This window comes from Colias croceus, chromosome 13 (assembly GCF_905220415.1).
Source record: "Colias croceus chromosome 13, ilColCroc2.1".
NCBI lineage: Eukaryota > Metazoa > Arthropoda > Insecta > Lepidoptera > Pieridae > Colias > Colias croceus.
The window spans coordinates 3,938,004-3,949,289 of NC_059549.1; the positions used below are offsets into that span (position 1 = coordinate 3,938,004).

Below are 11,286 nucleotides of genomic sequence, written 5' to 3' on the forward strand. Positions count from 1 at the left end.
TTTGAACGGACGGCGTAAATTGTCGCCTAAGGGTGGGTACGGCACAACTACTGCAGCAGATAATTCAAACAATACAAAGTAAAATCATCATCTCTCCCATTGTAATAAAGATCATTATCGTCTGTTGTTAAATGCTAAATTAAAGACCGGTATGCTCTCGATGTTTTATGTTTCCAAAATACATGATGGAATTTGTGTCATAAGAATTTAGTGCCAACTGTAAATGTAAATTAATCCATTTTTGGTGTAGGAACCAGATCTTGTAAAGAGTAACGAGATGTAAAATGTATATTTCGATATAATCTTAATATACAATAAATCTCGTGTCACAATGTTTGTCCTCAATGGACTCCTAAACCACTTAACCGATTATAATAAAATTCGCACACCATGTGCAGTTCAATCCAACTTGAGAGATAGGATAGTTTAAATTTCAAATCGTTTTAGAGAAAGCGGGCGAAGCCGCGGGCGTTAAGCTAGTTTAAAATATAAATACTTAATGATTAGTATAGTACGAATCAAACTCTATCATACTTAAAAGAAAAAATATGTAAAGTGGGAATTCTAGGATACCATTTGCTAACAATCTATTTTTTACATAAAAGACCTATGTATAGAAAAAGCAGTATATTTTTTAAAGCGCAAGGCATTGTGACTGAAATCATTAAAATAATTATTGTAATCTTTTAAACTTAAATTCTGATTATTAATATAGGTACTATAAGCTAATTCATTTGATATCCAATAACTAAGATTAGTTTTTGTCTTATGTTTTGAATATGCAATTCAATACTTGTACCATTTATTATTAAAGCGATCGCTTACAGACCTGAATGCCCTTTTTAAAGTCACTGCTTCAAAATCCCGCATATGATTCAATATTTGGAGGGAAGACTTTTATGATAAATATTATTGAATTCGTATCATTGTGTACAGGTTTTGAATACTGGATTTTATTAAAGCCCTGCGGAATAAATCGCGACAGGTGCTACTTGCTCCATACATCCTTTCATTTTAACCCTGTATTTTAAATAAAAATGATGTAAGCCGTTAACATAAATGGTCAAATGTATATCTTACATAAGGGAATTTTAATGAAAGTTAATTTAAATTTTTTCCCCACTTCATTAAAAAATCTACGTTACATGTAAAGTAAAAAATCTACGAACAACAACACATTTATATTTTTATTATTGTCATTATTCATCCAGTACATACCTAAGACATGTTATCGAAAAAATGAAATTATCATCTACGTCTAATAAAACTCAATTACATAATCACACAGCAAAAAAATTTAAGTTGGGATACAGACATAACATTTACATTACATCATTACGTCTGAGTATTATTAAAAATACCGTAAAGTAAAAAGAGGTGTATTGTAAAGACATAATTGGCCGTTCTCATAAACAATGGTTGGCTACCGCCGCAGGCCAGGACCAAATGAAGCATGCTCTCACGTACGACACGACCAGTTAACAAGATCCATGCACAATCACACGAAACCCCCGCAAATACCCAAATCAATAAGCCAAAGAGGGAACACAGAGACCAAGTTACGCTGGCCCTCCGTCCAACAATAAAATGCTATGTACGGAACTAACATGTTGAAAATGCTGCTGTTTTTATCTAAAAGAAAATTGAACGATATTAGAAAATTGAAACAGTAGAGCAAACAGTTTACTCTACTATTTTCTATAATAAAACTAAGCGAAATATGCTTTCGGTGGCGTTTGGAAATTGACTTGTAAAATGACGTTGAAAATTACGGACCAAATCGGAGCGAAATAATTTTAGGATTTTATTATTACTAACGCGTGTATTGTGCGTAGCTTTATTTGTTCTCCAAATACATGAATTACCTCATTAGATTTAAATTAAAACCTGAATTGGATACAATATATCAATGTAATTTTAAAGTGAATGTATGAAACATCGGTTTTACGCTTTTCTCTGATTTAGTTTCGCCACAATTTATGGAATTACTAAATTTATAACCCTTGTAGAAAATAACGTTCAATTGAAATTGAAGTTCTGTCTTTGAGTGAATCGTGAATATCTTGCTTTGGTTTGTGAAGCCAATGTATTTACCGTCTCGTTTTCAACTAAATTTTGCGACATACATTCCACAACATGCAAAACACATCGAGAACAACCAAGTTTTAAGTACAACATATATCTCGAACACGAATATTTGCGATTTTCATTTAAAATAAAGTAGGAAAGGTGACATTCTTTATTTACAAGGTGTTCGTTGAATAACATCGCCCTTGCGTCGAGGCTCTTGTTTTTGTGAACACTATATATTTTCTACGCTAAACAACAACAAGATTTAATCCTGAGACTCGCTTGAAGTAACAAAGATTAAAGGAAATAGATGTTGTATAGGAATAAAAACCTCCTGCTGTTGGATTGGAACTATAACATTATTTTGATATGTTTATACTTTTTTTATGACGTCGACTTCTCGTAGGTGTTCTAATTGACGTTTCCATTACTAAATTAAAAAAATATTATCGCAATTTTCTGCCCCTACGACAAACTTCATAATAAAATGGACAATTTTTGTATGAAAGACACGTTACTAGGTCAGCAGGCATGCGCAGAGGTAATTAGTGACGTCATAATTTAATAAAAAATTAACTTATAAAAAAAGTCCCTAACTGATGTGTCACATCTGCCATGTTACATAATCTTTGAACGGCTAAGTTACTTATACGCCTCCCAGAGGTCTCATACACAGTATCTATTTAATCTTCCCGCGCAAAATATCGCATCATGTTTATTAAAGCGGGAATTTTTGTTGCGTACCCACTTGAAGACAATTTATTCATTGCAGTAGTTCTACTTTTATGGCCATTTCCCATTTATGAAACTTTACTGACCGAATGGAGGTTTTTATGCGAATTTCGTACAAAAACGCTTACGTATAACGACAATGAATGTTTATGACATACTTTAAGGTTAGAGTTTATTAGTTAATCCGAATTTCATAAAATAATGTGTATGTTCTACGCTTCTACATATACTTAGTACAAGCACAGCTTGACACAGTTAGCTTAGCTTTCTTAGGAAATACTCTTAATTATCTTACATCGTTATCACTAATCACATCATTAGCACTACATGACAGATACCACATACACATCTAAAAAAACACTAACTGCATAGCAAATAAGATTAAAAAATCCAAGAAAGCATATCGACATCCTTACCCGCATTTATAGAGATTCCATACATAACACTGAATGAAGAAACTAGGTACCTACATATAAAAGAGAATCTACATTAATAGCCCGTATAATTCGCAATATAAAGGAGCTAACATTTTGACGTTATATGTAATTAGATCTATTGTTTATTTGACCTTATTGCAAATATCACGTGAATGGTATGAATATTATTCAATTATTATATCTTTCTATTACGCTACATACGGTTGTTTCAAACCTATTTCTGACAATATGCTTGAAATTTCAATATATAAGAAGAATTTTTTAAGAATACTATACAGTATGTGATTTCACGCAAAAGTCGAATATTGCACCCTATTTCTAATTTATTTAAATAAATAGATATTAATTAATTCTGAAAATTAATGTACCACACATCCATTTCAATTTTTCTAATAGATATTTTTCATAAAATTTGATTCAGTACCTACCTATTTCATACAAATCATATATTTTATCAACACGTTATTTTTCATCAGCCTGCATTTAAGTGCAAGTTTCATGAACATAACCTGTCCTAGGACTAATAACACCAACAAATAAAACATTTTAAGAATTTTCTATTTAAATATCAGTCTAATCCTCCGAAACTGTGAGTCTCATATCCGATCAGGCTTATTGCATCATGATTAGCGTATTGTAAGCCACTACCGTTTGACAAGGCCGATGGTATAACTTCTATAGAGATATAATACTACTGTTCTGAACAATTATTACTTAATGATGCTGTGAACTTATTTTGATGTCAAATTGAATTAGTAATACCTTGATTAGATTTAAATACTACAGCTGTTAAAAGAGTAACATTTTAAAACGTTTCTGGTTTCTCTAAATTAATGTCTTCGTTTATTACACAGGATATAAAAATTAGAACTAATATTGTGATTAAAAAATGTTTAGTGTAATAATTAAACATTAGCCTTATACTAGTCATTATTTCATCACATAGTCACGGATTTATAGTAATTGTTAACATCAGCACAGACTAGCTGTTTCCTATCAAAATTTCAATAGTTATTTGTTAAGTCTCCCATACAAACTTTACTTATAACGTCAATAATTAATAGCGTTATATGTTTACTTTCTTTTCACATAATTACAAAAATATCACAAACAATTCCTTAAAAATTAGGTTAGAAATTATATATAAAGGAAAACAGCTTTGCATGTACAATTATTACAACGTTATAGGGCAAATTTAAGCAGTTTCGAGTATACAATGTATTCAAAGCTTTACCAGATAGTTCTGTTCTGTGAGGATGTTTTATATCTTTATTATGCAAAACATTAGCATAGGACAGGAAATGCGAAGAGTCCTTTGTTACGAGTCTGATCTAATTTAAAAATTCATGAATGAATTACTTACATTTTGAATTTATTTTTATTGAAACGATACGTTTGTTCTAAGCCTGTTATAAAGCTTTATATGTTTACTGTTGGTCTGCTGGTAATATTTCTAGATATCCCTCGTTGGCTGTTTTAAATAGTGGAATATACGTCTATATCTTCATCAGCCCATATAATAAGTTCCCACTGCTGGGTTACAGGGCTCCTATAAGGGTTCAGGCCATAATCCACCACGCTGGCCAAGTACGGGTTGATATAACTTACTTCACTTCACTGAAATAATACATAATTATATCCGTATTATAGTAAAAGAATAATCTATTACTAATAAAAGATTAAAATTCTTAATTACATCTAAAATACCCAGATTGAAGTTTGTAAAACAACTGATGTTTTTGTATTTGTAAAACAACTTTAACTAGATTTACAACAAAATCGTTTGTTTTTTCACAAGTTATTAAACCTTCTTACTGCGTAAATGTATTGACAACAGAGCAATCATACAAAATGCATATAATAACAACTATTGCCATGTCAATTTGACCCTCATTGAGAACCGGAAAATATGAATTATGTAGAGTTAAGTCTAGAATTATCTGGGCATTTCTCGAAGCAGCCAAGTGTGTGCAAAAGTTAGACACATAATGATTTTATAGTCTGTGAACTTTTTTCCTCACATGACAACTATGTTCGTAATGTCATCGCAAATTGCTTGTTTCTTTAAGGAATCGTAATTACGAACTAGAAAATAAGGGAAATTAGAAGTAATTTGTCGAATGTTAAATAAATAAATGTATGCAATTTCGAATAATTATTTCTTGTATCGAATATAGAGTCTTTTACTTTTCACATTATGGTAACAGACTGCGTCTGATTCGGTTTAATATTGATTTATTCATTATTTATTTATTTACTTATAAATTATGAACACTTAACAATTACAACGCTGTCACAATTAAATTAATCAATTCAATATGTAGATATGTGTAGTATTTTTTTTTTTAATTTCGGTACTTTTATTTAAATGTAGGTCACAACTTTCATGTTATTTATACTTCCATTCATTTTTAATTTTATGTAGAGTACCTAATTGAAATAAAGCTCTACAATATAATTATATTCACAAATTTGTGTTCTAACAATATAATGTCCAAACATGAATAAGTCAATCTAGACTTAACATACAGCATTGACCGGTCCAAAATAGCGGCAACTTATTTCTTTCGAGGACATAAAATTGGAACATTATAAAAATAGATGATTTGTGAAAAATCCGACTTACATACGAATGTGACCGTTGTGACGGTTTGTTTAGCGACCACAATGCGCCGCACTAACGAGTTGAGCGTTTGAATAAAACATCGTCAATTTTGCGGTACCCGCTACATGTTTTAGCGTTTCTTAAATAGTTTAGAAAATAGTAAAATATCATGGATAAAAAAATGTGTACTTAAATATTTATGAGCAAATTCTATTCTTTAAATTAACAGCATTAAAAAAAGGATCGCGAATTGAGGTTACATCTTAATATCTGTGTTCTGTTGACATCACAATAAATATTAACTACGTCTTGTCTGTTGTTTCATTGTAGTTAATTTCTTTATTCATTTCTTCAATCCTTTCTTTATCGCCTTCGCCTTTAGCATCAGCAATCCATTTGTAGAAGCGTATGTTCGGCAAACGATCTAGCGTCTCTAAAAACGTATATAACCTTTACCACTAGCTCTTTGCCGACGGTGACATAAAAAAGTAACCGCTATTAATATAGCACCCTTAACATCTTCCGCTTCAGCTTATCATTTACGCCGAGAGCCAAGCTAAAGCGTTTCACTTTGCACAATAGACTCGGTTTGGCTGTAACCTAAATATCGGATTGTGCTACCACAAGCGCTCTACGGAAATGTCGTTGTTTATTCGATTGAATAAAATATTTAACTTCCGTGGTTTGATGTAGTCTCGTGTAATAGCTCGATTGGTTAAGAAATTATGTTTGTTCTAGCATACTGAGGAGTTAAAGGTTTATTTGTTGTATGTTGCAATTTTTGTTAAATATTTTAATTCCTTACAAACAGAAGATATTGTGAAAAGTTGCTTTATTATCAGGTATTTTTTAGTAAAAACTGTTCAAAATCTGTAAGTAATCAGCACAGCAGATTCTGCAGCAACTTTGCGCGTGATAAACATTTATAATATAATATTCTCAATTTATTTTCAAGTAGCATTTTGGGATGTGTGACTTTATAATATTCGCAGTAATAGCATATTGTTGAAGTTAGTAATATGTAATTTCTTCTTACAAAGTTGGCAACCAACATCATTAATACTTGAAATGAATAAAATAAAGCAATAATCCAAAGAGACTTCAATTTCCTTTCCAACGGAAGCTTAATTAGCAAATAACAAACCCTTTATGCTACCGACGTATTAAAACGCACATTAAAAAAGGTAATGACACACTGAGAATCGATAAAAAACTAAAGCTCGCTCGTCAATAATTACCTTCTATATTTATAATCTATTTTTGTTATCACCTGTACTTGTGATACTTGTTTGTCTACTACGAAGATTGCCTTATTACTTGCGCAAATGACATTGAAAAGGATTACTTATACGATACGATACGATATTTTAATTTAAAGATTATCGTTGAAGAAGAATGAAAAGGGTTCGAATGTTTACCCGTAAAATATTACAATTGTATGAATGTTTTTAATCCCACCTACAGATAAGCCTCTTCTTATTATTAATCGATAATATCGATCAATTCAATCAATCTTCTGACACTTTCACTTTTGATTATTTGACGATAAAAACAAAGCAGTTTGTCATCTATACATTCATTTAAATACCTAGTCCGCTTTTTGCAACTATTATAATTACATTGTATTCCAAGTAAAATTCGAGGCGCATGCTTATTTCTTAATTTGCTACTTGTCAATATAACATTGATATGTAGCATTCAATCGATTGTTTCGAAGCAAACAAAAGCGCCGCTGGCATGCCAAACAATATCGGTCACGTATCACTGATCGTATCGTATAAATGCATCAAATTGACCATTAAGAAAAACTAAGTAAGTGTTTTAATAGTTTTCATTGTCTGTTGTCTCTTTAATCATCGGCAGGTGCTGATCGAAGCAAGATTTCTGCTCATTAGTTTGGAATGTGAGATGTTTTAGCAAAACATTAAATTAAACTTTATCTAATACGTGAACCAATTCGTAAGTGCAAAACAATACATTATTTTGTTACGAGCTGTAAAATCGATATTAAATGATATCATATTATAGGTTTTTGATCTTTGGTGTTAGCTTGTCTACGATTATTAAGCGCACTTGGAGCATTTTTTTTAAATGTTCTTTAGTACCTACAACTTCTACAAGATTCAGATACATTTATTATGCTAAATTAAAAAAATATCCATGTAGAGTCAGTACATTTGACTATTTATTCAAATACAAAATTGAATAATGAAGTCTAAAGAAAAGCGTCGCGATTTATGTCAAGTAAACAGTGTCACCTTCCAACCTTCCATTTAGTATGTGAAGTCAACCAACCAAGGCCACATACTAAGTAATATAAATGATGCCTGGTGGAAAGAATATCGGCTTTTCTATTTGAGTCGTGAATTTGAAGAACAGCTGATAATGAGATAATAATGCATACATGTTTGTATACTTTTATGAAAAAAAAAATATTTATATTTTCGCTGTTGTTCTTGTGTATTTTTGTCCTTTATTTTTTATAGTCTGATAATATTATGGCCATTAATATTTTCTAATCTAAAATGGGAACTTTATAAAATACGATATACCCACATACCAATATAAGAATAAACAAATGATTGCTACATGATCTCAAAAGTAATATTTTATATTAAACGTTTTCGTATAATAATAAAACAATAAACCTTAACAAAACACTTAAGCCATATATCGCGAATGTATAGTAGCAATAAATTAGCACTACAGTCAACGCAAAACTGAAAAACGTAAACCTCCATTAAGCCCAACAAAGTGCCATGGACGTCATAAAATATATATTCCGATAGTCAAATTGCAGCATCGGCGTAGCCCACAAATCTTTTCCGATAAATTTTGTGCAGACCCTACTATTTATATCACCGTAACTCGTTCGCTTATCGCTCCATTAAGTCACTTTGATTTCACGCCACTAAATTCTTACGCATTTTCGCTTGATATAACGTATCGCGCTCGAAGCATAACTCATGATTGAGACTAAGTATTACGATAGAGTAGGTATTTATAGTGTCACAATTTGTCTGCTACTACTTTAGATTTAATAAGGTTGCAATAATGGTTTTGATAGATAATTTATTTTGTACGTCTCAGGCATGCAGACTGCAGAGTGCAATGATTTTATCTTTGTCACACTTTATGGTTATTGAAATAATTAGATATTTAAAGTTTGCATACAATTATTATGTCAGCAATGCCATATAGTTTATTCAAGCAATCCAAATCGTATCCTTGTATAGTAAATCTAGTTTTTTTTTATTTGGATCGCAATCGTGTTACTTATATGTGTTTGCAATTTTACAAATTCGATGACACATTTTCAATAGTACAAACTCGAAGAAAACACCACCAAAAACCACAGCTTTCATTACATAAAAATAAGTAAGATAATAATTGATCTTTATTGTAAATCGTCTCAAATACTATATTATATTAGAAATTATTTTACCTTTAGTAACAATAATGCAAAGCATGATGCATTCCAAATTCAAACCTGTATTAACCATGTTATAAATATTATATACGAACTATTTGTAAATAGATGCTGACTTTATTTTTCGTTGAAAATGTGAATTATCAATAAAAAAATGAGTAATAAGTGAGTTCAAATAGTAGGGACCATAGCTAGAGCCAGCGGTCGACCAGACACGCTCGTAAATGCATTTATGCATTTCGTGAATTATGCTCTGAATGTGGTGACTAGTGAAATGTTGGTACACCCTATGAGTTCCTGCACCTGCCACCTAAAATATTTATTTCATAATTGGTGGAATAATATTAAACTTGTCGTATAAATTTGGTATAACACACAGTGGCATAATAAACAATTGCTATGTTTTGTCTTATTGGAAATAGTGAATCGAAAACATATCACTTTAACACTATTTTAAATGAAGTTTTAACAGCTTAATAATTGTGAACGAAATAAAAGGTTACGTTAAAAAAATAAACGCATCATTCGTAAATAAAAAAATAAAAATAAACTCTACCTATTATTTAAATTACATTACAATAATGCAGTCACCATTAGCTTCATGTATTCATTATTCTAAATCAAACTATATTTTCTCAGGTATTTTAATTAGCACAAATATCGTTGCAGCAAATTCAATGAGTATCATTATCAAAAGTTACGCAAAAATTATCTGCTATTGCTATTTCTAAAACGCAGTAACAAAGTTTCTCTTGATAAGCCTAAATTATAACATCAATTACAATTCAATTACTATCAAAATCGTTTACTATCATTACACAATTTCTTGGAACGTGCCCTAACACGATTTTATATGGTAAGATCTAAATTATCAGGGCGGCGTACAATAAAACTTCAATTATTAGTGTTCAATATTATGACTATTGGTTTACGTTATTTTATAATAATTTGTACTCAATACTGTGATATAATATGAAATTTTATATATCTATAATAAATTGTGAACGTTAGAAATATCACGCCAACTCAATTATTATGAAGAGGAACAGATAAGGTATTTATTTTTTCACAGCTGGACGTGGACCACAGTGGCTGACGACTCTACGAAGTATACGAAAATCAATATAGAAGTTTACCCTGAAAATTAGTACCTTTGGCTCCTTAAAGTGCCGCTTCTTGCCATACGTTGATTTGGTTAACTTAAATATAAGTCTTGATCATACTTTGTCAGATAGGAGTGAAAAAAAGGAATTCCACGCACATTTTTTTACAAATCTATTTATTGGATTATATTGTAAATTTAATTCGTTTTATGTTAAAATAGTTTCAATTATTAGCCTTTTACAAAAATATTTTCAGTGTCATACTTATAATTCCAATCGTTCTTAACTACAGTGCTTACCTTAAATTGTAATTTAATTTTATTTGACAGATTCCAGTGTGCGCCTATCTTTACGCACAAAAAGTGAGAGGCATTTCAATCTGCAGTCGCCATTTTATTTGTCACGTCTTGTTTGACACCAATGCTATTATTATACAAAATGCTTGAATAATCTATTGTATTCAACTTGAATAATTTGCAATCATACGTCGTAACGGCAAAAATCTGATTATTATAATTCGTAAATCTATTGAGGTAATGGTGTAGCGAAGTGAATTTTTTACTGGTTTTAAAATAATGTACTAACTCCCGCTTTATTATTTACTATTTTATGTTTATAAAGTGCATGTTTTAAAGAAAATGCAATTGATTTTGTCATTTGATTTAAACAATATTGTTAACACTTTTATTAACCATTAAACTTTTTACTTGTAATGAAAAACAAAAAAAAAAATTAAAGGGATAGGATATAACTGCATCATAATTAAAATGAGCATGAACATCTAAGTCAAAATCAAGTTCAAAATTGAATAAAACTGAACATTATATTGTACAATGTCTATAAATAGAAACTCCGACTGTGATCAGATATTTGATAACTAATGGACTTTTGCTTTTGAATTACATAAAG

The 11,286-nt window shown here is 30.5% G+C and overlaps 1 long non-coding RNA gene across 1 annotated transcript in view; it reads left to right on the forward strand.

The window, feature by feature from the left end:
• The window catches only part of LOC123696886, a 37,108-nt gene extending 26,092 nt beyond the window's left edge, over positions 1-11,016 (forward strand). The window contains exons 2-3 of the long non-coding RNA XR_006752139.1: positions 10,347-10,468; positions 10,707-11,016. This is a non-coding gene — a long non-coding RNA (uncharacterized LOC123696886). The remainder of the gene's footprint in view (positions 1-10,346; positions 10,469-10,706) is intronic.
• The last annotated feature ends 270 nt before the right edge of the window (positions 11,017-11,286 follow it).